The 27,500-nt window shown below is 47.9% G+C and overlaps 1 protein-coding gene across 1 annotated transcript in view; it reads left to right on the top strand.

The window, feature by feature from the left end:
- Window positions 1-27,500, top strand: part of LOC120021172 (cell adhesion molecule 2-like) — a 660,300-nt gene that overhangs the window by 159,105 nt on the left and 473,695 nt on the right. The window lies entirely within an intron of this gene.

Below are 27,500 nucleotides of genomic sequence, written 5' to 3'. Positions count from 1 at the left end.
CCTGGCATGCTGTCAATTAACTTCTGGGCCACATCTTGACTGATGGCAGCCCATTCTTGCATAATCAATGCTTGGAGTTTGTCAGAATTTGTGGGTTTTTGTTTGTCCACCCGCCTCTTGAGGATTGACCACAAGTTCTCAATGGGATTAAGGTCTGGGGAGTTGCTCTCGGGGGATGTGTTGGTACCATTCTTTATTCATGGCTGTGTTCTTAGGCAAAATTGTGAGTGAGCCCACTCCCTTGGCTGAGAAGCAACCCCACACATGAATGGTCTCAGGATGCTTTACTGTTTGCATGACACAGGACTGATGGTAGCGCTCACCTTGTCCTCTCCGGACAAGCTTTTTTCCGAATGCCCCAAAAAATCGGAAAGGGGATTCATCAGAGAAAAGGACTTTACCCCAGTCCTCAGCAGTCCAATCTCTGTACCTTTTGCAGAAAATCAGTCTGTCCCTGATGTTTTTCCTGGAGAGAAGTAGCTTCTCTGCTGCCCTTCTTGACACCAGGCAATCCTCCAAAAGTCTTTGCCTCACTGTGCGTGCAGATGCACTCACACCTGCCTGCTGCCATTCCTGAGCAAGCGCTGTACTGGTGGTGCCCCGATCCCGCAGCTGAATCAACTCTAGGAGATGGTCCTGGCGCTTGCTGGACTTTCTTGGGCGCCCTGAAGCCGTCTTCACAACAATTGAACCGCTCTCCTTGAAGTTCTTGATGATCCGATAAATGGTTGATTTAGGTGCAATCTTACTGGCAGCAATATCCTTGCCTATGAAGCCCTTTTTGTGCAAAGCAATGATGACGGCACATGTTTCCTTGCAGGTAACCATGATTGACAGAGGAAGAACAGTGATTCCAAGCACCACCCTCCTTGTGAAGCTTCCAGTCTGTTATTCAAACTCAATCAGCATGACATAATGATCTCCAGCCTTGTCCTCGTCAACACTCACACCTGTGTTAATGAGAGAATCACTGACATGATGTCAGCTGGTCCTTTTGTGGCAGGGCTGAAATGCAGTGGAAATGTTTTTGGGGGATTCAGTTCATTTGCATGGTAAAGAGGGACTTTGCAATTAATTACAATTCATCTGATCACTCTTCATAACATTCTGGAGTATATGAAAATTGCCATCATACAAATTGAGGCAGCAGACTTTGTGAAAATCAATATTTGTGTCATTCTCAAAACTTTTGGCCACGACTGTAGAAGCACGGTAGCTAGGGAAAAACTCCCTCGAAAGGCAGGAACCTAGGAAGAAACCTAGAGAGGAACCAGGCTCTGATGGTTGGTCAGTCCTCTTCTGGCTGTGCCGGGTGGAGATTATAAGAGTACATGGCCATTAAGATTGTTCTTCAAGATATTCAAATGTTCATAGATGACCAGCAGGGTCAAATAGTAATCACAGTAGTTGTCGAGGGTGCAACAGGTCAGCACCCCAGGAGTAAATGTCAGTTGGCTTTTCATAGCCGAGCATTCAGAGGTCGAGACAGCAGGTGTGGTAGAGAGAGAGAGAGTAAAAATACATGTTTTAATTGTTTTTATTCTCCTCAATCAGGTTGGAAAAGTGATCAAGCAACAGTGAGGGCTCTTCCATATTAGTGGACCGCCATTTCAGGACCAATTTTCTAGAAGCTTCAGGGTATTTTCTGTATACCAGGGAGCAAATTTATCGCGACAAAAGTGTATGTTTTTAGAGGTGTGTCTGGGCAAAGTTAAGATCCTCGGTTAGGTGGTTAACTGATTTCTCCGGCGTCCTTGGTAGGAGGAAGGAGTCTGGAAGGGCATCTTTGCATTGTCCGAATTGTTAAGGTTAGACATTAACTCTGAATGGTTAAGGTTAGACATGAACTCTGAATGGTTAGGGTTAGACATTAACTCTGAATGGTTAAGGTTAGACATTAACTCTGAATGGTTAAGGTTAGTCATTAACTCTGAATGGTTAAGGTTAGACATTAACTCTGAATGGTTAAGGTTAGACATTAACTCTGAATGGTTAAGGTATTAACTCTGAATGGTTAAGGTTAGAAATTAACTCTGAATGGTTAAAGTTAGACATTAACTCTGAATGGTTAAGGTTAGTCATTAACTCTGAATGGTTAAGGTTAGTCATTAACTCTGAATGGTTAAGGTTAGTCATTAATTCACGTTGGTCTCTGTAGTTATTCTAGTTGCTTTGGTGAGAGTTGTGATGGTGGCTGCAATGGTAAACTATGATTTATACCTGAAATATGCACATTTTTCTAACAAAACATATGCTATACAATAAATATGTTATCAGACTGTCATCTGATGAAGTTGTTTCTTGGTTAGTGGCTATTTATATCTTTATTTGGTCGAATTTGTGATAGCTACTGATGCAGTAAAAAACTGTTGGAGTAAAAAAAGTGGTGTCTTTTGCTAACGTGGTTAGCTAATAGATTTACATATTGTGTCTTCCCTGTAAAACATTTTAAAAATCAGAAATGATGGCTGGATTCACAAGATGTGTATCTTTCATCTGGTGTCTTGGACTTGTGATTTAATGATATTTAGATGCTAGTATTTACTTGTGACGCTATGCTAGGCTATGCTAGTCAGCTTTTTTACTGATGGGGGTGCTCCCGGATCCGGGTTTGGGAGGAACTAGAAGTTAATGGCGGAATATGAGTTTTACATTTTTCAACAGAACAACGAATTAACATCATAAATAGTTCTTACTTTTTGATGAGCTCCCATCAGAATCTTGGGCAAGTTGTCCTTTTTCCAAAATAATCGTTGCTCGGTTGTAGATTGTCGCCTTCAACTTTGGAATTAGCAGTAAACATTAGCCATGTGGGCCAGACGTGCCCAAGTCCCTAGAACGCAGCACAAATAAATACCCGAAAATCGCAATATACTGATATAAACTGATACAACTCGGTTTAAAATAACAACATTATGATGTCTTTAACACCTATATCGAATAAAATCAGAGCCGGATATATCTAAGGCCTATAACGGTAGCTTTCCAGAACGCCATCCTGAGTTCTGTCTTGCGTCATGGCGAAGGGAAAAAAGAGGGGACACCACGTTGCCAGCCTATTTATAAGGCCTCAGATCTGCCTAGCAACTCCATTCCAATTCTCACTATTCGCTGACATCCAGGGGAAGGCGTATGCAGTGCATCTCAACCAATAGAATACATGCAAATTAATAAACCGACCTCAGAACAGCCTGCAGATTTCAGCATTCTCACATCCTCATAAGAAAATTGCTCCAACTCGAGTTCTGTTTTACTCACAGATATAATTCAAACGGTTTTAGAAACTAGAGAGTGTTTTCTATCCAATAGTAATAATAATATGCATATTGTACGAGCAAGAACTGAGTACGAGGCAGTTTAATTTGGGAACGAAATTATTACAAAGTGCAAACAGCACCCCCTATTGAGAAAAGGTGAATGGTTAAGGTTATACATTAACTCTGAATGGTTAAGGTTAGGCATTAACTCTGAATGGTTAAGGTCAGGCATTAACTCTGAATGGTTAAGGTTAGTCATTAACTCTGAATGGTTAATGTTAGACATTAACTCTGAATGGTTAAGGTTAGACATTAACTCTGAATGGTTAAGGTTAGTCATTAACTCTGAATGGTTAAGGTTAGTCATTAACTCTGAATGGTTAAGGTTAGGGTTAAAATTTGGTTAAAGGTTAAAACAGAAACATTAAAATAACATTACATCGCTGTATTGGAACATGAAACTTCATGGCTCTTTGGAACCATATAGAGATGCTTACGCCGATCCCCCCCGTCCCCCCCCCCCGTCCCCGTCCCTATCCACAAAAACCACAAATCCTACTAGAAGGTAACTCGCTGCTGCCCCTAGTGGCCTGGTTTCCACGTCATCTCCTGACGTCCTCACACATGGACATTGAATGCTAACTGGTATAAGGCTGACCTGGCTGGGTTTCAGACAGAGAGGGACCTGGGAGTTCAGAACATAACACTGTGTTTTGCCCTCAGGATACGAGGAGCGGAGAGCGATATTAATACTAATCAGATGGATAGATTATTTAATTACTCTTTCATTAAAAGTGTTTTTGCTTGTGTGTGTGTGTGTGTGTGTTTGTGCTGGTGTGTGTGTGTGTCTTTGTGACGTGTGTGTGTGTGTTTGTGCTAGTGTGTGTGTGTCTTTGTGACAGTGTGTGTGTGTGTGTGTGTGTGTGTGTGTGTGTGTGTGTGTGTGTGTGTGTGTGTGTGTGTGTGTGTGTGTGTGTGTGTGTGTGTGTGTGTGTGTGTGTGTGTGTGTGTGTGGTAGATTATTTAATTAGTTTTTCATTACAGAAATGAAACGCTGGTAAACAACATTAGACTGGAGAGGCAGACAGAGTCAGTGTGTGTGTGTGTGTGTGTGTGTGTGTGTGTGTGTGTGTGTGTGTGTGTGTGTGTGTGTGTGTGTGTATGTGTGTGTGTGTGTGTGTGTGTGTGTGTGTGTGTGTGTGTGTGTGTGTGTGTGTGCGTGTGTTAATAAAATGCTGGTAAACAACATTAGACTGGAAAGGAAAACAGACAGGCTGAGTCGTTTTAGAGAGAATCTCCTACTCTCTTTCCCTATTTTCTCCTCTCTAACTCCTCCCCCTCTCTTCTCCTCCTCTTCCCCCTCTCTTCTCCTCCTCCCCCTCTCTTCTCCTCCTCTTCCCCCTCTCTTCTCCTCCATCCCCTCTCCCCTCCTCCTCCTCCTCCCCCTCTCTTTTCCTCCATCCCCTCTCCCCTCCTCTCTAACTCCTCCCCCTCTCTTCTCCTCCTCCCCCTCATTTTCCTCCTCCTCCTCCTCATCCCCCTTTCTTCTCCTTCTCCCCCTAATTTTTCCTCCTCCTCGCCCTCTCTCTTCTCCTCCTCCTCCCCCTCTCTCCTCCTCCATCCCCTCTCTCCTCCTCCTCCCCCTATCTCCTCCTCTCCTACTCCTACCATCTCTCTTCTCCTCCCCAGTACCCAATAGTCATACTTGAGTAAAAGTAAAGATACCTTAGTAAAAGTCACCCAGTGAAATACTACTTGAGTAAAAGTCTAAAAGCATTTGGTTTTTAAATATTCTTAAGTATCAAAAGTAGATGTCATTGCTAAAAGTTAAAAAATAGCATTGCCTTTAAATTGTTTAACTTGGGTCAAACTTTTTGGGTAGCCTTCCACAAGCTTCCCACAATAAGTTGGGTGAATTTTGGCCCATTCCTCCTGACAGAGCTGGTGTAACTGAGTCAGGTTTGTAGGCCTCCTTGCTTGCACACGCTTTTTCTGTTCTGCCCAAAGGATGTCTATAGGCTTGAGTTCAGGACTTTGTGATGGCCACTCCAATACCTTGACTTTGTTGTCCTTATACCATTTTGCCACAACTTTGGAAGTATGCTTGGGGTCATTGTCCATTTGGAAGACCCACAACATGATGCTGCCACCCCCGTGCTTCACGGTTAGGATGGTGTTCTTCGGCTTGCACGCTTCCCACTTTTTCCTCCAAACATAACGATGGTCATTATGACCAAACAGTTCTATTTTTGTTTCATCAGGCCAGGCGGCATTTCTCCAAAAAGTACGATCTTTGTCCCAATGTGCAGTTGCAAACCGTAGTCTGTCATTTTTTATGGCGGTTTTTAGAGCATTGGCTTCTTCCTTGCTGAGCGGACTTTCAGGTTATGTCGATATAGGACTGGTTTTACTGTGGATATAGATGCTTTTGTACCCATTGAATAGTCAGTTTTAATGACTCCAACCTAACTGTATGTAAACATCCGACTTCAACTGTATTATTAAGCAAAGCAGATGGCAAAATGTTCATGTTCCTTTAATTTACTCATACAGATTCAGAAAGTATTCAGACACTTTTAGCGTATTATATATTATAGCATTATAGTATTATAAAATATATATTTTTTTAAGTCATCAATCTACACACCCCGTGATGAATAAGTGATTTTTTAGGAAAATATCTTATTTACATAAGTATTCAGCCCCTTTGCTGTGAGACTCGAAATTGAGCTCAGGTTCATCCTGTTTCCATTGATCATCCTTGAGATGTTTGTACAACTTGATTGGAGTTTACCTGTGGTAAAAATCTATTGATTGGACATTATTTGGAAATGAACACACCTGTCTATATTTGGGCTCCTGAGTGGCGCAGCGGTCTAAGGCACTGCATCTCAGTGCTAGAAGCGTCGCTACAGACACCTTGGTTTGAATCCAGGCTGTGATTGGGAGTCCATTAGGGCAGCGCACAATTGGCCCAGCGTCATCAGGGTTTGGCCGGGGTAGTTGTAAATAAGAATTTGTTGTTAACTGATTTCCAAAGTTAAATTTAAAAATATATACAGTATATGTCTCACAGTTGACAGTGCATGTCAGAGCAAAAACCAAGCCATGAGGTCAAATAAATTGTCTGTAGAGGTCTGAGACTGAGACAGGATTGTGTAGAGGCACAGATCTGGGGAATGGTACCAACATATTCTGCAGCATTGAAGGTCCCCAAGAACACAGTGGCCTCCATCATTCTTAAAAGGACGAAGTTTGGAACCACCAAGACTCTTCCTAGAGCTGGCCGCCCGGCCAAACTGAACAATCGGAGGAGAAGGGCCTTGGTCAGGGAGGTGACCAAGAACCCAATGGTCACTCTGACAGAGCTCCAGAGTTCCTCTGTGGAGATGGGAGAACCTTCCAGAAAGACAACTATCTCTGCAGCACTCCACCAATCAGGCCTTTATGGTAGAGTGGCTATATGGAAGCCACTCCTCAGTAAAAGGCACATGACAGCCCACTTGGTGTTTGCCAAAAGGCACCTAAAGGACTCTTAGACTATGAGAAACAAGATTCTCGTGTTTGATGAAACCAAGACTAAACTATTTTGGTCTGAATGCCAAGCGTCACGTCTGGAGGAAACCTGGCACCATCCCTACGGTGAAGCATTATGGCAGCATCATGCTGTGGGGATATTTGTTAGTGACAGGGACTGGGAGACTAGTCAGGATTGAGGGAAAGATGAATTGAGCAAAGTACAGAGAGATCCTTAATGAAAACCTGCTCCAGAGCGCTCAGGACCTCAGACTGGGGCGAAGGTTCACCTTCCAACAGCACAACGACCCTAAGCACACAGCTAAGACAACGCAGGAGTGGCTTCGGGACAAGTCTCTGAATGTCCTTGAGTGGCCCAGCCAGAGCCCGGACTTGAACCCGATCGAACATCTCTGGAGAGACCTGCAAATAGCTGTGCAGTGACGCTCCCCATCCAACCTGACAGAGCTTGAGAGGATCTGCAGAGAAGAATGGGAGAAACTCCCCAAATACAGGTGTACCAAGCTTGTAGCGTCATACCCAAGAAGACTTGAGAAGAAAATCCCTGAATGCCAGCAATCGCTGCCAAAGATGCTTCAACCATGAGTAAAGAAAACCTGTAAATGTGATATATCAGTTTTATACATTTGCAAAAAAATCTAAAACTTCTCTTTCCTTTGTCATTATGGAGGTATTGTCAAATCAAATCAAAATTTAATTTTGTTCTGACATCGCTTAGTAGGTCCTGGATGGCAGGAAGCTTGGCCTCAGTGATGTACTGGGCCGTGTAGCACCTTACGTTCAGATGCCGAGCAGTTGCCATACCAGGCGATGATGCAACCGGTCAGGATGCTCTCGGTGGTGCAGCTGTATTTGAGGATCTGGGGACCCAAATCTTTTCAGCCTCCTGAAGGGAAAAGGTCCTTGGTGTGTTTGAACAGAATAGGGAGTAGGGAGTAAGGGAGGTGACTGAGCACGCACCCCTGAGTGGCCCCAATATTGACGATCAGCGTGGAAGATGTGTTGTTGCCTACCCTTACCACCTGGGGGCGGCCCGTCAGGAAGTCCAGGATCCAGTTGCAGAGGGAGGTGTTTAGTCCCAGGGTCCTTAGCTTAGTGATGAGCTTTGAGGGCACTATGGTGTTGAACGCTGAGCTGTAGTCAGTGAACAGCATTCTCACATAGGTGTTCCTTTTGTCCAGGTGGGAAAGGGCAGTGTGGAGTGCAATAGAGATTGTATCTTCTGTGGATCTGTTTGTACGGTATGCAAATTGGAGTGGGTCTAGGGTTTCTGGGATAATGTTGTTGATGTGCGCCATGACCAGCCTTTCAAAGCACTTCATGGCTACAGACGTGAGTGCTACGGGTCGGTAGTCATTTAGGCAGGTTACCTTAGTGTTGTTGGGCACAGGGACTATGGTGGTCTGCTTGAAACATGTAGGTATTACAGACACGGTCAGGGACAGGTTTAAAATGTCAGTGAAGACACTTGCCAGTTGAACAGCGCATACTTTGAGTATACATCCTGGTAATCCGTCTGGCCCCACATCTTTGTGAATGTTGACCTGTTTAAAGGTCTTGCTCACATTGGCTACAGAGAGCGTGATCACACAGTTGTCCGGAACAGCTGGTGCTCTCATGCATGGTTCAGTGTTGCTTGCCTCGAAGCGAGCATAAAAAGCATTTTGCTCGTCTGGTAGGCTCGCGTCACTGGGCAGCTCGCGGCTGTGTTTCCCTTTGTAGTCCGTAATATTTTTCAAGCCCTGCCAGGTCTGAAACTTGTTGTAGAATTCAATCTTTCTGTGAGGATGACGTCGATGCAGCCGGTGACTGAGGTGGTATACTCCTCAATGTCCTTGGATGAATCCCGGAACATTTTCCAGTTTGTGCTAGCAAAACAATCCTGTAGCGTAGCATCCGCGTCCTCTGACCACTTCCGTATTGAGCGAGTCACTGATACTTCCTGATTTAGTTTTTGCTCATAAGCAGGAATCAGGAGGATAGAATGATGATCAGATTTGCCGAATGGAGGGCGAGGGAGAGCTTTGTACCCATCTCTGCGTGTGGAGTAAAGGTGGTCTAGAGTTTTTTTCCGTCTGGTTTCACATGTGACATACTGATAGAAATAATTTGTTTGCCTTCATTAAAGTCCCTGGCCAAAAGGCTCATTCATAAGCGCCGCTCCTCTCTTTCCCTACTCCTCCTCTCGTCTCTTCCCCTCCTCTCGTCCCCTACTCCCCCTCTCGTCCCCTACTCCTCCTCTCTTCCCCTACTCCTCCTCTCGTCCCCTACTCCTCCTCTCTTCCCCTACTCCTCCTCTCTTCCCCTACTCCTCCTCTCTTCCCCTACTCCTCCTCTCTTCCCCTACCCCTACCCCTACTCCTCCTCTCTTCCCCTCCTCTCGTCTCTTCCCCTCCTCTCGTCCCCTACTCCTCCTCTCTTCCTCTACTCCTCCTCTCTTCCCCTACTCCTCCTCTCTTCCCCTCCTCTCCTCTCTTACCCTACTCCTCCTCTCTTACCCTACTCTTCCTCTCCTCTCTTCTCCTCTCTTCTCCTCTCTTCTTCTCTCCTCTCTTCTCTTCTCCTCTCTTCCCCTACTCCTCTCCTCCTCTCCTCTCTTCTCCTCTCTTCTCTTCTCCTCTCCTCTCTTCTCATATCCTCTCCTCTCTTCTCCTCTCTTCTCCTCTCTTCTCATATCCTCTCCTCTCTTCCCCTACTCCTCCTCTCCTCTCCTCTCTTCTCCAGGACCTGTTTGACCAACAGGTCATTGCCTGGGGCTCACAGGTTTCGTTCTTATTTGAAAGTTGGAAGAGAATAATTTGTAGTTGGAAAACATTTTAGGAGAATACAAGAACGTGAGAAAAAGAATGTGATAGGAGAAAAATACAACTTAACGAACAGGAGAAAGGAGGACAGGAAAACACACAGTGGGAGGCCTCCTCACATTCCCATTAGTGTGTGTTTTTGTGTCCACTGAGATCTAGTTTAAACACTACAGCTTCATTAGAGCAAAACAGAAAGATAGATCTACTTACCAGAGAGAGAGAGAGACAAGGAGAGAGAGCGAGAGAGAAGGAGAGAGGGACAGAGAGAGGGAGACAGAGGGACAGAGAGAGAGAAAGGGAGAGACAAGGAGAGAGAGGGACAGAGACAGAGAGAGAGAGAGAGAGAGAGAGAGAGAGAGAGAGAGGAGTACACATGACACTTGCTTTGCTTGAGTTGCTGCTCTGACCACTGCCTCTGTATGTGAGGACTAGGGTGGTTGTAGGTGTGTGAGGGTACTGGGGTAGTGTGAAGGGACTGGGGTGGTGTGTGGAGTGAGATTGGCTGGGGGGGTGAGATGTGTGAGGGGGCTGGGGAGGTGTGAGGCGGCTGGGGGGGTGTGAGGTGTGAAGGGGCTGGGGGGGTGTGAGGTGTGAGGGGGCTGGGGGGGTGTGAGGTGTGAGGGGGCTGGGGGGGTGTGAGGTGTGAGGCGGCTGGGGGGGTGTGAGGTGTGATGGGGCTGGGGGGATGTGAGAGTGTTTCGTAGGGAAGGACACGGTTAATTGATTATCTGGATATTGACAGGGACGTTAGTATTCCATGACTTCAGTGAGTTTTCATTTTTTGAGGCCTATTTAAAACAATGAACAAGCTTTTTTTCTAAATCAAATAAAATGATCGTTGTGACATTTTTACCTACAAATATATACCATGACATTTAAAATTCTTAATTTAATTAAACAGTAAATGTAGTTTTTATAACTGTGCATTGAGCTACTGCTGGAGGGAACGAGGAACGAGGGTGAGACAGTGACCTACAAAGCCTATTTTCTTTCTCACTTGTGTTTCATCTTTTCTCACCATATATAAAACACCTCTAATCTTCAATCTGTAATCACTCGTATAAAACACATCTAATCTTCAAGCTTTAATCACCCATATACAACACCTCTAATCTTTAACTTCTACCGACTCAGAAACCCGGATCCGGGAGCACCCCCCACCCCCCCACCAGTAAAAAAGCTGAATAGCATAGCTAGCATAGCGTCACAAGTAAATACTAGCATCTAAATATCATTCAATCACAAGTCCAAGATACCAGATGAAAGATCCACTTCTTGTGAATCCAGCAATCATTTCTGATTTGTAAAATGTTTTACAGGGAAGACACAATATGTAAATCTATTAGCTAACCACGTTAGCAAAAGACACCATTTTTCTTAGTCCACCATTTTTTCTCTCCACCAGTAGCTATCACCAATTCGACCAAATAAAGATATTGATAGCCACTAACCAAGAAAAAACCTCATCAGATGACAGTCTGATAACATATTTATTGTATAGCATAGGTTTTGTTAGAAAAATGTGCATATTTCAGGTATAAATCATAGTTTACAATTGCACCCACCATCACAACTCGACTAGAATAAATACAGAGAGCAACGTGTATTACCTAATTACTAATCATAAAACATTTCTTAAAAATACACAGCGCACAGCAACGGAAAGACACAGATCTTGTGAATTCAGACAATATTTCAGATTTTCTAAGTGTTTTACAGCGAAAACACAATAAATCGTTATATTAGCATACCACATGTGCAAACATTACCCGAGCATTGATTCAAGGCAAAAAGAGCGATAGCATTATCACCACCAAAATGTATTAATTTTTTCACTAACCTTCTCAGAATTCTTCCGATGACACTCCTGTAACATCATATTACAACATACATATAGAGTTTGTTCGAAAATGTGCATATTTAGCCACAAAAAAACGTGGTTATACAATGAGAATAGTAGCAAAACTGGCCTGAAAATGTCGGGCGCCATATTGGACAGTGATCTAGTCTAATGAATAAATATTCATAAACTTGACTAAAAAATACAGGGTGGACAGCTATTGAAAGACAAATTAGTTCTTAATGCAATCGCTGAATTACATTTTTTAAATTATCCTTACTGTGCAATACAGGGTGCGCCAAAGCGAAGCTACCCCAAAGAAAATGGCGGAATATGCGTTTAACATTTTTCTACAGAACAACGATTTATCATCATAAATAGTTCTTACTATGAGCTGATCTTCCATCAGAATCTTGGGCAATGTATCCTTTCTCCGGTCTAATCGTCTTTTGGTCGAAAGATGTCCTCTTGTCCCGTCGAAATGGCATGTTCGGCATGTACTAGAAAAGTGCCCAGCTCTTGGAAGTGCGTCACAAAGAAATGCCAGAAAATCGCACTAAACGGATATAAATTGCTATAAAACGGTTTAAATTAACTACCTTATGATGTTTTTAACACCTATAACGAGTAAAAACATGACCGGCGATATATTACTGGCTAAACCAAAGCTTGGAAAGAGGCCAGTCCGACGTCCATCGTGCGCCAAGCGCAGGGAAGAAAAGACATGTACTTCCGCTCTTTGGTGTTTTATACAGGCCCTGATTGCGCAATCGACTCCATTCAAATTGTCACCACTTACTGACATCTAGAGGAAGGCGTAGGCAGTGTTTGTATCCCCATAGCATTCACAGGGACATTAAAACTGACCTGGGACCAGAGGCCAAGATTTCTGAAATCTCACTCCCTGTCAGGAAAAGTGCTGTAGAATGAGTTCTGTTCCACTCAGAGACATAATTCCAACGGTTTTAGAAACTAGAGAGTGTTTTCTATCCAATAATAACAATAATATGCATATTGTACGAGCAAGAATTGAGTACTAGGCAGTTTAATCTGGAGACCAATTTATGCTAAGTCGAAACAGCACCCCCTATATTCGCAAGAAGTTAATCACTCATATACAACATTTCTAATCTTTAATCACCCATATATAACACCTCTAATCGTTAATATTTAATCACCCATATATAACACCTCTAATATTTATAATTGAATCACCCGTATACAATACCTCTAATCTTTAATCTTTAAATCACCCATATATAACACCTCTAATCTTTAATCACCCGTATACAACACCTCCTAGGAACAGTGGGTTAACTGCCTTGTTCAGGGGCAGAACGACAGATTTTTACCTTGTCAGCTCGGAGGATTAATATGGAGATGAGGTAGTTGGTTGGGCTATTTACAGATGAGCTATGTACAGGTGTAATGATCTGTGAGCTGCTCTGACAGCTGATGCTTACAGTTAGTGAGGGAAATAGGAGTTTCCAGCTTCAGTGATTTTTGCAATTCGTTCCAGTCATTGGCAGCAGAGAACTGGAAGGAAAGGCGGCCAAAGCAGGAATTGGCTTTGGGGATGATCAGTGAGATATACCTGCTGGAGCGCGTGCTACGGGTGGGTGTTGTTATGGTGACCAGTGAGCTGAGATAAGGCGGGGCTTTACTTAGCAAATACTTATAGATAACCTGGAGCCAGTGGGTTTGGCCACGAATATGAAGCGAGGGCCAGCCAACGAGAGCATACAGGAGGTCGCAGTGTGCCACAGTGTGCCATCACAGCAGTATGGGGCTTTGGTGATGAAACGGATGGCACTGTTCCAATTTGCTGAGTAGGGTATTGGAGGCTATTTTGTAAATGACATCGCCGAAGTCAAGGATCGGTAGGATAATCAGTTTTATGACGGTATGTTTGGCAGCATGAGTGAAGGATGCTTTGTTGCGAAATAGGAAGCAATTCCAGATTTAATTTTGGATTGGAGATGCTTAATTTGAGTCTGGAAGGAGAGTTTGCAGTCTAACCAGACACCTGGGTATTTGTAATTGTCTACATATTCTAAGTCAGAACCGTCCAGAGTAGTGATGCTGGACGGGCGGGCAGATGCGGGCAGCGATTGGTTGAAGGTCATGCATTTAGTTTTACTTGCATTTAAGAGCAGCTGCAGGCCACAGAAGGAGAGTTGTATGGCATTGATGCTCGTCTGGAGGTTAACTTCTCTAGGATAGGGGGCAGCAAATTCACTATTGGATAAATAGCGTGCCCAATTTCAACTTCCTTCTACTCATCCCCAGAATATATGATATGCATATTATTAGTATATCTGGATAGAAAACACTCTGAAGTTTCTAAAACTGTTTTGAATCTCTGTAAGTATAACAGAACTTATGTAGCAGGCAAAACCCCAAGGACTAACCATTCATTTTTTTTTTTTTTTTAAGTCACTGTCTGTTCAATGAGTTTTCATTGGAATACTGGATTTCTAATCACCCTGTTTTCAGTTCCTACCCCTTCCACTGGATGTCACCAGTCTTTGGAAATAGGTTGAGGTTATTCCTTTGTGCAATGAAGAAGTAAGGCCATCTGGAAACAGTGTAACGTCATGTGTACTGTTTGAGAGTTGCGCAAGACTAGAAAAGTAGCGTTAGTTTGTTGATCTCCTGTATTGAAAACAGATAGACCCGTCTTCAATTTGATCGATTATTAACGTTTACAAATACCTTAAGTTGTATTACAAAAGTAGTTTGAAATTTTTTGGCAAAGTTTAGAGGTAATTTTTTAGATATTTTGTAGTGACTTTGCGCAAATTGGAAGCTGTTTTTTTCTGGATCAACCGCACCAAATAAATGGACTATTTGGATATATATGGATGGAATTAATCGAACAAAAGGACCATTTGTGATGTTTATGGGACATATTGCTGTGCCAACAAAAGAATCTCGTCAAAAGTAAGGCATGATTTATATTTTATTTCTGCGTTTTGTGTCATGCCTGCAGTGTTGAAATATGCTACACTCTCTTTGTTGACTGTCATCAGATAATAGCATCTTATGCTTTCTCCGAAAAGCCTTTTTCAAATCTGACATGGTGGCTGGATTCACAACGAGTGTAGCTTTAATTTGGTATCTTACATGTGTGATTTAATGAAAGTTTGATTTTATATAATTGTTTTGAATTTGGCGCTCTACATTTTCCCTGGCTATTGGCCAAGTGGGACGCTACCGTCCCACATATCCCAGAGAGGTTTTAACACAGTGTCCAAAGAAGGGCCAGATGTATACAGAATGGTATCGGGTGCGTAGAGGTGGATCAGAGAATCACCAGCAGCAAGAGCGAAATCTTTAATGTATACAGAGAAAAGAGTCGGCCCAAGAATTGAACCCTGTTGCACCCCCATAGAGACTGCCAGAGGTCCGGACAACAGTCCCTCCGATTTGACACACTGAACTCTATCTGAGAAGTAGTTGGTGAACCAGGCGAGGCAGTCATTTCAGAAACCAAGGCTGTTGAGTCTGCCGATAAGAACGTGGTGCGTTGAGCGTGGCTGAGGTGCACCTATGACCAGCTCGGAAACCAGATTGCATTGTGGAGAAGGTACGGTGGGATTCGAAATTGTCGTTGATGTGTTTGTTAACCTGTTTGGGCTGCAAGGGGCAGTATTGAGTAGCCAGATAAAAGGTGCCCATTTCAAACGGCCTCGTACTCAATTCTTGCTCGTACAATATGCATATTATTATTACTATTGGATAGAAAACACTATCTAGTTTCTAAAACCGTTTGAATTATTTCTCTGAGTGAAACAGAACTCATTCTGCAGCACATTTCCTGACCAGGAAGTGGAAAGTCTGAAATCGATGCTCTGTTCTTCTTCCTGCCTATAAATGGGCACGAGACCTATTAGTATACATGTACGTCATACACCTTCCCCTGGGTGTCAAGAGGCTGTGAGAGAAGAAATGAGGTGATTATCTTGGTCTGAGATGGAACACATCATCTTGGAATGACGTGTCCCCCATTTTCGGTACTCTGAAGAGCGCGAGGTGGACAGTGGGATTGCCTTTTGTTTAGCTGCCGTTATAGGCGACTATTATCTCTGGCTTTGATTTTATTTGATACATGTCACCATATCATCGTAAAGTATGTTTTTTCAATATAGTTTCATCAGATTATTTAAAATTTTTCGGGAGTTTTGCCGTGTTCCGTTCTCTTCCGTTTGTTGACATGGAGAGATTCGAGCCACTTGGCTAGCGCGCGTGCTAAATGAAGAGGGAAAGTTGCCGTTCTAAATCCAAACAACGACTGTTCTGGACAAAGGACACCTTGTCCAACATTCTGATGGAAGATCAGCAAAAGTAAGAAACATTTTATGATGCTATTTCATATATCTGTCGTAGTCGTCGGCGCCCAAGTGTTTCTGGCTATTGTGCTAAGCTAATATAACGCGACATTTTTTTCCTGCTGTAAAACACTTAATAAATCGGAAATATTGGTTGGAATCACAAGATGCCTGTCTTTCATTTGCTGTACTGTAACGGTAGTCCTCCTCCTCTTCATCCGAAGAGGAGGAGCATGGATTGAACCAAGGCGCAGCGTTTTGGAATGACATGATTTATTTAAGACACGACAAAACAACGAAGACAGAAAACGAACTATGCTTGAATTAACTAACAAAATAACAAAACGAATGTAGACAGACCTGGACGACGAACTTACATGAAACACGAAGAACGCAATAACAGGAAAACTGACTACACAAAAACCGAACGAACAAACATACCGAGAACAGTCCCGTGTGGCGTAACATACAGACACTGACACAGGAGACAACCACCCACAACAAACAGTGTGAAAACACCTACCTTAATATGACTCTCAATCAGAGGAAATGAAAAACACCTGCCTCTAATTGAGAGCCATATTAGGTCACCCTTTAAACCAACATAGAAACAGAAAACATAGACTGCCCACCCAAACTCACGTCCTGACCAACTAACACATACAAAACTAACAGAAAACAGGTCAGGAACGTGACATAACCCCCCCCTCAAGGTGCGAACTCCGGGCGCACCAGCACAAAGTCTAGGGGAGGGTCTGGGTGGGCATCTGACCACGGTGGTGGCTCAGGCTCTGGGCGAGGTCCCCACCCCACCATAGTCAATCCCAGCTTACTTCTCCCCCTCAGAATGACCACCCTCCTATTCCACCCACCTAATAGAAGAGGCAACACCAAAATAAGGGACAGCTCCGGGACAAGGTAGCTCAGGACAGAGAGGTAGGTCAGGATAGAGAGGTAGCTCAAGATAGAGAGGTAGCTCAGGATAGAGCGGTAGCTCAGGATAGAGGGGCAACTCCGGAATGAAGGGCAGCTCCGGACAGAGAGACAGCTCTGGACTGAGTGGCAGTTCTGGATACATGGCAGCTCTGGACGCTCATGACTAGCTGACGGCTCTGGACGCTCATGGCTGGCTGACGGCTCTGGACGCTCATGGCTGGCTGACGGCTCTGGACGCTCATGGCTGGCTGACGGCTCTGGACGCTCATGGCTGGCTGACGGCTCTGGACGCTCATGGCTGGCTGACGGCTCTGGACGCTCATGGCTCGCTGACGGCTCTGGCAGATCCTGTCTGGTTGGCGGCTCTGGCAGATCCTGTCTGGTTGGCGGCTCTGGCAGATCCTGTCTGGTTGGCGGCTCTGGCAGATCCTGTCTGGTTGGCGGCTCTGGCAGATCCTGTCTGGTTGGCGGCTCTGGCAGATCCTGACTGACGAATGGCTCTAGCGGCTCCTGACTGACTAACGGCTCTGACGGCTCGGGACAGACGGGCGGCTCTAATGGCTCGGGACAGACGGATGGCTCAGACGGCGCTGGGGAGACGGATGGCTCAGACGGCGCTGGGGAGACGGATGGCTCAGACGGCGCTGGGGAGACGGATGGCTCAGATGGCGCTGAGGAGACGGATGGCTCAGATGGCGCTGCGGAGACGGATGGCTCAGACTGATCCTGTCTGGCGGAAGGCTTTGGCTGCTCCTGTCTGGCGGAAGGCTCTAGCGGCTCCTGTCTGGCGGAAGGCTCTAGCGGCTCCAGTCTGGCGGAAGGCTCTGTAGGCTCATGGCAGACGGGCGGCTTTGCAGGCTCATGGCAGACGGGCGGCTTTGAAGGCTCAATACAGACGGGCAGTTCATGCGGCGCTTGGCAGACGGACAGTTCAGGCGCCGTTGGGCAGACGGCAGACTCTGGCCGGCTGAGACGCACTGTAGACCTGGTGCGTGGTGCCGGAACTGGAGGCACCGGGCTAAGGACACGCACCGTCATGCTAGTGCGGGGAGCAGGGACAGGGCACACTGGACTCTCAAAGCGTACTATTTGCCTGGTGCGTGGTACCGGCACTGGTGGCACCGGGCTGAGGGCACGCACATCAGGACGAGTACGGGGAGAAGGAACAGTGTGTACAGGGCTCTGGAGACGCACAGGTGGCTTAGTGCGTGGTGCCGGAACTGGAGGCACTGGGCTGGAGACACGCACCATAGGAAAAGTGCGTGGAGGAGGAACAGGGCTCTGAAAACGCACTGGAAGCCTGGTGCGTAGTGTAGGCACTGGTGGTACTGGGCTAGGGCGGGGAGGTAGCGCCGGAAATACCGGACCGTGCAAGCGTACTGGCTCCCTTGAGCATTGAGCCTGCCCAACCTTACCTGGTTGAATGCTCCCCGTCGCCCGACCAGTGCGGGGAGGTGGAATAACCCGCACCGGGCTATGTAGGCGAACCGGGGACACCATGCGTAAGGCTGGTGCCATGTAAGCCGGCCCGAGGAGACGCACTGGAGACCAGACGCGTTGAGCCGGCATCATGGCACCTGGCTCAATGCCCAATCTAGCCCTACCAGTGCGGGGAGGTGGAATAACCCGCACCGGGCTATGCACACGTACAGGAGACACCGTGCGCTCTACTGCGTAACACGGCGTCTGCCCGTACTCCCGCTCTCCACGGTTAGCCTGGGAAGTGGGCGCAGGTCTCCTACCTGCCCTTGGCCCACTACCTCTTAGCCCCCCCCCAAGAAATTTTTGGGGTTTCTTCACGGGCTTCCGTGCTAGCCGCGTACCTTCATAAATCCGGTTTTGAGCTTCATTCTCCGGTTTCCAGCCACGTCTCTTTGCTGCCTCCTCATACCACCGCTCCTGGGCTCGCGCTGCCTCCATCTCCTCACGAGCGCGGCGATATTCCCCAATGTGCGCCCAGTGTCCTTTTCCCTCCAATATTTCATCCCATGTCCAGGATTCCTGTGTAGCAGGCCACTGCTCGAATTCACGCCGCTTGGTTCTGGATCGGTGGGTGGTTCTGTAACGGTAGTCCTCCTCCTCTTCATCCGAAGAGGAGGAGCATGGATTGAACCAAGGCGCAGCGTTTTGGAATGACATGATTTATTTAAGACACGACAAAACAACGAAGACAGAAAACGAACTATGCTTGAATTAACTAACAAAATAACAAAACGAATGTAGACAGACCTGGACGACGAACTTACATGAAACACGAAGAACGCAATAACAGGAAAACTGACTACACAAAAACCGAACGAACAAACATACCGAGAACAGTCCCGTGTGGCGTAACATACAGACACTGACACAGGAGACAACCACCCACAACAAACAGTGTGAAAACACCTACCTTAATATGACTCTCAATCAGAGGAAATGAAAAACACCTGCCTCTAATTGAGAGCCATATTAGGTCACCCTTTAAACCAACATAGAAACAGAAAACATAGACTGCCCACCCAAACTCACGTCCTGACCAACTAACACATACAAAACTAACAGAAAACAGGTCAGGAACGTGACATAACCCCCCCCTCAAGGTGCGAACTCCGGGCGCACCAGCACAAAGTCTAGGGGAGGGTCTGGGTGGGCATCTGACCACGGTGGTGGCTCAGGCTCTGGGCGAGGTCCCCACCCCACCATAGTCAATCCCAGCTTACTTCTCCCCCTCAGAATGACCACCCTCCTATTCCACCCACCTAATAGAAGAGGCAACACCAAAATAAGGGACAGCTCCGGGACAAGGTAGCTCAGGACAGAGAGGTAGGTCAGGATAGAGAGGTAGCTCAAGATAGAGAGGTAGCTCAGGATAGAGAGGTAGCTCAGGATAGAGGGGCAACTCCGGAATGAAGGGCAGCTCCGGACAGAGAGACAGCTCTGGACTGAGTGGCAGTTCTGGATACATGGCAGCTCTGGACGCTCATGACTAGCTGACGGCTCTGGACGCTCATGGCTGGCTGACGGCTCTGGACGCTCATGGCTGGCTGACGGCTCTGGACGCTCATGGCTGGCTGACGGCTCTGGACGCTCATGGCTGGCTGACGGCTCTGGACGCTCATGGCTGGCTGACGGCTCTGGACGCTCATGGCTGGCTGACGGCTCTGGACGCTCATGGCTCGCTGACGGCTCTGGCAGATCCTGTCTGGTTGGCGGCTCTGGCAGATCCTGTCTGGTTGGCGGCTCTGGCAGATCCTGTCTGGTTGGCGGCTCTGGCAGATCCTGTCTGGTTGGCGGCTCTGGCAGATCCTGTCTGGTTGGCGGCTCTGGCAGATCCTGACTGACGAATGGCTCTAGCGGCTCCTGACTGACTAACGGCTCTGACGGCTCGGGACAGACGGGCGGCTCTAATGGCTCGGGACAGACGGATGGCTCAGACGGCGCTGGGGAGACGGATGGCTCAGACGGCGCTGGGGAGACGGATGGCTCAGACGGCGCTGGGGAGACGGATGGCTCAGATGGCGCTGAGGAGACGGATGGCTCAGATGGCGCTGCGGAGACGGATGGCTCAGACTGATCCTGTCTGGCGGAAGGCTTTGGCTGCTCCTGTCTGGCGGAAGGCTCTAGCGGCTCCTGTCTGGCGGAAGGCTCTAGCGGCTCCAGTCTGGCGGAAGGCTCTGTAGGCTCATGGCAGACGGGCGGCTTTGCAGGCTCATGGCAGACGGGCGGCTTTGAAGGCTCAATACAGACGGGCAGTTCATGCGGCGCTTGGCAGACGGACAGTTCAGGCGCCGTTGGGCAGACGGCAGACTCTGGCCGGCTGAGACGCACTGTAGACCTGGTGCGTGGTGCCGGAACTGGAGGCACCGGGCTAAGGACACGCACCGTCATGCTAGTGCGGGGAGCAGGGACAGGGCACACTGGACTCTCAAAGCGTACTATTTGCCTGGTGCGTGGTACCGGCACTGGTGGCACCGGGCTGAGGGCACGCACATCAGGACGAGTACGGGGAGAAGGAACAGTGTGTACAGGGCTCTGGAGACGCACAGGTGGCTTAGTGCGTGGTGCCGGAACTGGAGGCACTGGGCTGGAGACACGCACCATAGGAAAAGTGCGTGGAGGAGGAACAGGGCTCTGAAAACGCACTGGAAGCCTGGTGCGTAGTGTAGGCACTGGTGGTACTGGGCTAGGGCGGGGAGGTAGCGCCGGAAATACCGGACCGTGCAAGCGTACTGGCTCCCTTGAGCATTGAGCCTGCCCAACCTTACCTGGTTGAATGCTCCCCGTCGCCCGACCAGTGCGGGGAGGTGGAATAACCCGCACCGGGCTATGTAGGCGAACCGGGGACACCATGCGTAAGGCTGGTGCCATGTAAGCCGGCCCGAGGAGACGCACTGGAGACCAGACGCGTTGAGCCGGCATCATGGCACCTGGCTCAATGCCCAATCTAGCCCTACCAGTGCGGGGAGGTGGAATAACCCGCACCGGGCTATGCACACGTACAGGAGACACCGTGCGCTCTACTGCGTAACACGGCGTCTGCCCGTACTCCCGCTCTCCACGGTTAGCCTGGGAAGTGGGCGCAGGTCTCCTACCTGCCCTTGGCCCACTACCTCTTAGCCCCCCCCCAAGAAATTTTTGGGGTTTCTTCACGGGCTTCCGTGCTAGCCGCGTACCTTCATAAATCCGGTTTTGAGCTTCATTCTCCGGTTTCCAGCCACGTCTCTTTGCTGCCTCCTCATACCACCGCTCCTGGGCTCGCGCTGCCTCCATCTCCTCACGAGCGCGGCGATATTCCCCAATGTGCGCCCAGTGTCCTTTTCCCTCCAATATTTCATCCCATGTCCAGGATTCCTGTGTAGCAGGCCACTGCTCGAATTCACGCCGCTTGGTTCTGGATCGGTGGGTGGTTCTGTAACGGTAGTCCTCCTCCTCTTCATCCGAAGAGGAGGAGCATGGATTGAACCAAGGCGCAGCGTTTTGGAATGACATGATTTATTTAAGACACGACAAAACAACGAAGACAGAAAACGAACTATGCTTGAATTAACTAACAAAATAACAAAACGAATGTAGACAGACCTGGACGACGAACTTACATGAAACACGAAGAACGCAATAACAGGAAAACTGACTACACAAAAACCGAACGAACAAACATACCGAGAACAGTCCCGTGTGGCGTAACATACAGACACTGACACAGGAGACAACCACCCACAACAAACAGTGTGAAAACACCTACCTTAATATGACTCTCAATCAGAGGAAATGAAAAACACCTGCCTCTAATTGAGAGCCATATTAGGTCACCCTTTAAACCAACATAGAAACAGAAAACATAGACTGCCCACCCAAACTCACGTCCTGACCAACTAACACATACAAAACTAACAGAAAACAGGTCAGGAACGTGACATAACCCCCCCCTCAAGGTGCGAACTCCGGGCGCACCAGCACAAAGTCTAGGGGAGGGTCTGGGTGGGCATCTGACCACGGTGGTGGCTCAGGCTCTGGGCGAGGTCCCCACCCCACCATAGTCAATCCCAGCTTACTTCTCCCCCTCAGAATGACCACCCTCCTATTCCACCCACCTAATAGAAGAGGCAACACCAAAATAAGGGACAGCTCCGGGACAAGGTAGCTCAGGACAGAGAGGTAGGTCAGGATAGAGAGGTAGCTCAAGATAGAGAGGTAGCTCAGGATAGAGAGGTAGCTCAGGATAGAGGGGCAACTCCGGAATGAAGGGCAGCTCCGGACAGAGAGACAGCTCTGGACTGAGTGGCAGTTCTGGATACATGGCAGCTCTGGACGCTCATGACTAGCTGACGGCTCTGGACGCTCATGGCTGGCTGACGGCTCTGGACGCTCATGGCTGGCTGACGGCTCTGGACGCTCATGGCTGGCTGACGGCTCTGGACGCTCATGGCTGGCTGACGGCTCTGGACGCTCATGGCTGGCTGACGGCTCTGGACGCTCATGGCTGGCTGACGGCTCTGGACGCTCATGGCTCGCTGACGGCTCTGGCAGATCCTGTCTGGTTGGCGGCTCTGGCAGATCCTGTCTGGTTGGCGGCTCTGGCAGATCCTGTCTGGTTGGCGGCTCTGGCAGATCCTGTCTGGTTGGCGGCTCTGGCAGATCCTGTCTGGTTGGCGGCTCTGGCAGATCCTGACTGACGAATGGCTCTAGCGGCTCCTGACTGACTAACGGCTCTGACGGCTCGGGACAGACGGGCGGCTCTAATGGCTCGGGACAGACGGATGGCTCAGACGGCGCTGGGGAGACGGATGGCTCAGACGGCGCTGGGGAGACGGATGGCTCAGACGGCGCTGGGGAGACGGATGGCTCAGATGGCGCTGAGGAGACGGATGGCTCAGATGGCGCTGCGGAGACGGATGGCTCAGACTGATCCTGTCTGGCGGAAGGCTTTGGCTGCTCCTGTCTGGCGGAAGGCTCTAGCGGCTCCTGTCTGGCGGAAGGCTCTAGCGGCTCCAGTCTGGCGGAAGGCTCTGTAGGCTCATGGCAGACGGGCGGCTTTGCAGGCTCATGGCAGACGGGCGGCTTTGAAGGCTCAATACAGACGGGCAGTTCATGCGGCGCTTGGCAGACGGACAGTTCAGGCGCCGTTGGGCAGACGGCAGACTCTGGCCGGCTGAGACGCACTGTAGACCTGGTGCGTGGTGCCGGAACTGGAGGCACCGGGCTAAGGACACGCACCGTCATGCTAGTGCGGGGAGCAGGGACAGGGCACACTGGACTCTCAAAGCGTACTATTTGCCTGGTGCGTGGTACCGGCACTGGTGGCACCGGGCTGAGGGCACGCACATCAGGACGAGTACGGGGAGAAGGAACCGTGTGTACAGGGCTCTGGAGACGCACAGGTGGCTTAGTGCGTGGTGCCGGAACTGGAGGCACTGGGCTGGAGACACGCACCATAGGAAAAGTGCGTGGAGGAGGAACAGGGCTCTGAAAACGCACTGGAAGCCTGGTGCGTAGTGTAGGCACTGGTGGTACTGGGCTAGGGCGGGGAGGTAGCGCCGGAAATACCGGACCGTGCAAGCGTACTGGCTCCCTTGAGCATTGAGCCTGCCCAACCTTACCTGGTTGAATGCTCCCCGTCGCCCGACCAGTGCGGGGAGGTGGAATAACCCGCACCGGGCTATGTAGGCGAACCGGGGACACCATGCGTAAGGCTGGTGCCATGTAAGCCGGCCCGAGGAGACGCACTGGAGACCAGACGCGTTGAGCCGGCATCATGGCACCTGGCTCAATGCCCAATCTAGCCCTACCAGTGCGGGGAGGTGGAATAACCCGCACCGGGCTATGCACACGTACAGGAGACACCGTGCGCTCTACTGCGTAACACGGCGTCTGCCCGTACTCCCGCTCTCCACGGTTAGCCTGGGAAGTGGGCGCAGGTCTCCTACCTGCCCTTGGCCCACTACCTCTTAGCCCCCCCCCAAGAAATTTTTGGGGTTTCTTCACGGGCTTCCGTGCTAGCCGCGTACCTTCATAAATCCGGTTTTGAGCTTCATTCTCCGGTTTCCAGCCACGTCTCTTTGCTGCCTCCTCATACCACCGCTCCTGGGCTCGCGCTGCCTCCATCTCCTCACGAGCGCGGCGATATTCCCCAATGTGCGCCCAGTGTCCTTTTCCCTCCAATATTTCATCCCATGTCCAGGATTCCTGTGTAGCAGGCCACTGCTCGAATTCACGCCGCTTGGTTCTGGATCGGTGGGTGGTTCTGTAACGGTAGTCCTCCTCCTCTTCATCCGAAGAGGAGGAGCATGGATTGAACCAAGGCGCAGCGTTTTGGAATGACATGATTTATTTAAGACACGACAAAACAACGAAGACAGAAAACGAACTATGCTTGAATTAACTAACAAAATAACAAAACGAATGTAGACAGACCTGGACGACGAACTTACATGAAACACGAAGAACGCAATAACAGGAAAACTGACTACACAAAAACCGAACGAACAAACATACCGAGAACAGTCCCGTGTGGCGTAACATACAGACACTGACACAGGAGACAACCACCCACAAACAAACAGTGTGAAAACACCTACCTTAATATGACTCTCAATCAGAGGAAATGAAAAACACCTGCCTCTAATTGAGAGCCATATTAGGTCACCCTTTAAACCAACATAGAAACAGAAAACATAGACTGCCCACCCAAACTCACGTCCTGACCAACTAACACATACAAAACTAACAGAAAACAGGTCAGGAACGTGACATGTACACTATGTATTTTTCAGAAATGTTTTATGATGAGTAATTAGGTATTTGACGTTGGTGCCTGTAATTATTATGGCTGCTTTCGGTGCAATTTCTGATTGTAGCTGCAATGTAAACTATGATTTATACCTGAAATATGCACATTTTTCTAACAAAACATATGCTATACAATAAATATGTTATCAGACTGTCATCTGATGAAGTTGTTTCTTGGTTAGTGGCTATTTATATCTTTATTTGGTCGAATTTGTGATAGCTACTGATGGAGTAAAAAACTGGTGGAGTAAAAAAAGTGGAGTCTTTTGCTAACGTGGTTAGCTAATAGATTTACATATTGTGTCTTCCCTGTAAAACATTTAAAAAATCGGACATGTTGGCTGGATTCACAAGATGTGTACCTTTCATATGCTGTATTGGACTTGTTAATGTGTGAAAGTTAAATATTTAAAAAATATATATTTTGAATTTCGCGCCCTGCACTTGAAGTGGCTGTTGTCATAAGTGTACCGGCGTCGGGCTGCAGCCATAAGAAGTTAACTTGGCTTTCGAAGACCTTAGAAAGACAGGGTAGGATAGATGTAGGTCTGTAGCAGTTTTGGTCTAGAGTGTCTCCCCCTTGTCTCCCCCCTGCTTTCCAATCTTTGGGGATCTCAGACGATACGAAAGAGAGGTTGAGCAGTCTAGTAATAGGGGTTGCAACAATTGCGGCGGGTCATTTTTGAGAAAAAGGGTTCAGATTCTCTAGCCAAGCTGAATTGTAGGGGTAAATATTTTGCAACTCTTTCAGAACATCAGCTATCTGGATTTGGGTAAAGGAGAAATGGTTGGAGGTTTGGGCAAGTTGCTGTGGGGGTGCAGGGCTGTTGACCGGGGTAGGGGGAGCCAGGTGGAAAGCATGGCCAGCCGTAGAAAAATGCTTGTTGAAATTCTCAATTATCGTGGATTTATCAGTGGTGACAGTGTTTCCTAGCCTCAGTGCAGTGGGCAGCTGGGAGGAGGTGCTCTTATTGTCCATGGACTTTACAGTGTCCCAGAACATTTGGAGTTTGTGCTACAGGATGCAAATTTCTGTTTGAAAAAGCTAGCCTTTGCTTTCCTAACTGCCTGTTTACATTTGTTCCTAACTTCCCTGAAAAGTTGCATATCACGGGGGCTATTCGGTGCTAATGCAGTACGCCACAGGATGTTTTTGTGCTGGTCAAGGGCAGTCAGGTCTGGATTGATCCAAGGGCTATATCTGTTCCTGGTTCTACATTTTCTGAATGTGGCATGCTTATTTAAGATGGTGAGGAAAGCACTTAGAATAACCACGCATCCTCTACTGACGGGATGAGTTCAATATCCTTCCAGGATACCCGGGCCAGGTCGATTAGAAAGGCCTGCTCACTGAAGTGTTTTAGGGAGCGTTTGACAGTGATGAGGGGTGGTCGTTTGACCGCAGACCCATTATGGACTCAGGCAATGACGCAGTGATCGCTGAGATCCTGGTTGAAGACAGCAGAGGTGTATTTAGAGGGCAGGTTGGTCAGGATGATATCTATGAGGGTGCCCGTGTTTACGGATTTGGGGTTGTACCTGGTAGGTTCATTGATAATTTGTGTGAGATTGAGGGCATCAATCTTAGATTGTAGGACGGCCGGGGTGTTAAGCATGTCCCAGTTTAGGTCACCTAACAGTACGAGCTCTGAAGACAGATGGGAGGCAATCAATTCACAGATGGTGTCCAGGGAACAGCTGTGGGCTAGCAGGCTATAACAAGCGGCAACGGTGAAAGACTTGTTTCTGGAAAGGTGGATTTTTTAAAGTAGAAGCTTGAATTGTTTGGGCACAGACCTGGATAGTAAGACAGAACTCTGCAGGCTATCTCTACAGTAGATTGCAACTCCGCCCCCTTTGGCAGTTCTATCTTGTCGGAAAATATTGTAGTTAGGGATATAGATTTCAGAATTTTTGGTGGCCTTCCTAAGCCAGGATTCAGACACGGCTAAAACATCAGGGTTGGCAGAGTGTGCTAAAGCAGTGAGTAAAACAAACTTAGGGAGTAGCCTTCTAATGTTAACATGCATGAAACCAAGGCTTTTACTGTTACAGAAGTCAACAAATAAGAGCGCCTGGGGAATGGGAGTGGAGCTAGGTGCTGCCGGGATGAATCTCTACATCACCAGAGGAACAGAGGGTTAGGGTTAACCCTATAAGAACTGGTTGTCTAGTGCGTTCGGTACAGAGAGTAAAAGGTGCAGGTTTCTGTGCACGGTAGAATAGATTCAAGGCATAATGTACAGACAAGGGTATGGTAGAATGTAAATACAGTGGAAGTAAACCTAGGCATTGAGTGACGAAGAGAGAGGTATTGTCTCTAGAGACATAAATTAAACCAGGTGAGGTCCTTGCATGTGTGGGAGGTGGGTCAAGAGGGTTAGCTGAGGCATAATGAGCAGGGCTGGAGGCTCTACAGTGAAATAAGACAATAATCACTAACCAAAATAGCAATGGCAATGCATATTATTATTAGAGAGAGGCATGCGTAGCCGAGTGATCATAGGGTCCAGTGAGTAGTTAGGTG

This window comes from Salvelinus namaycush, chromosome 26 (assembly GCF_016432855.1).
Source record: "Salvelinus namaycush isolate Seneca chromosome 26, SaNama_1.0, whole genome shotgun sequence".
Classification (NCBI taxonomy): Eukaryota; Metazoa; Chordata; class Actinopteri; order Salmoniformes; family Salmonidae; genus Salvelinus; species Salvelinus namaycush.
This window is presented reverse-complemented; position numbering and strand designations above follow the sequence as displayed.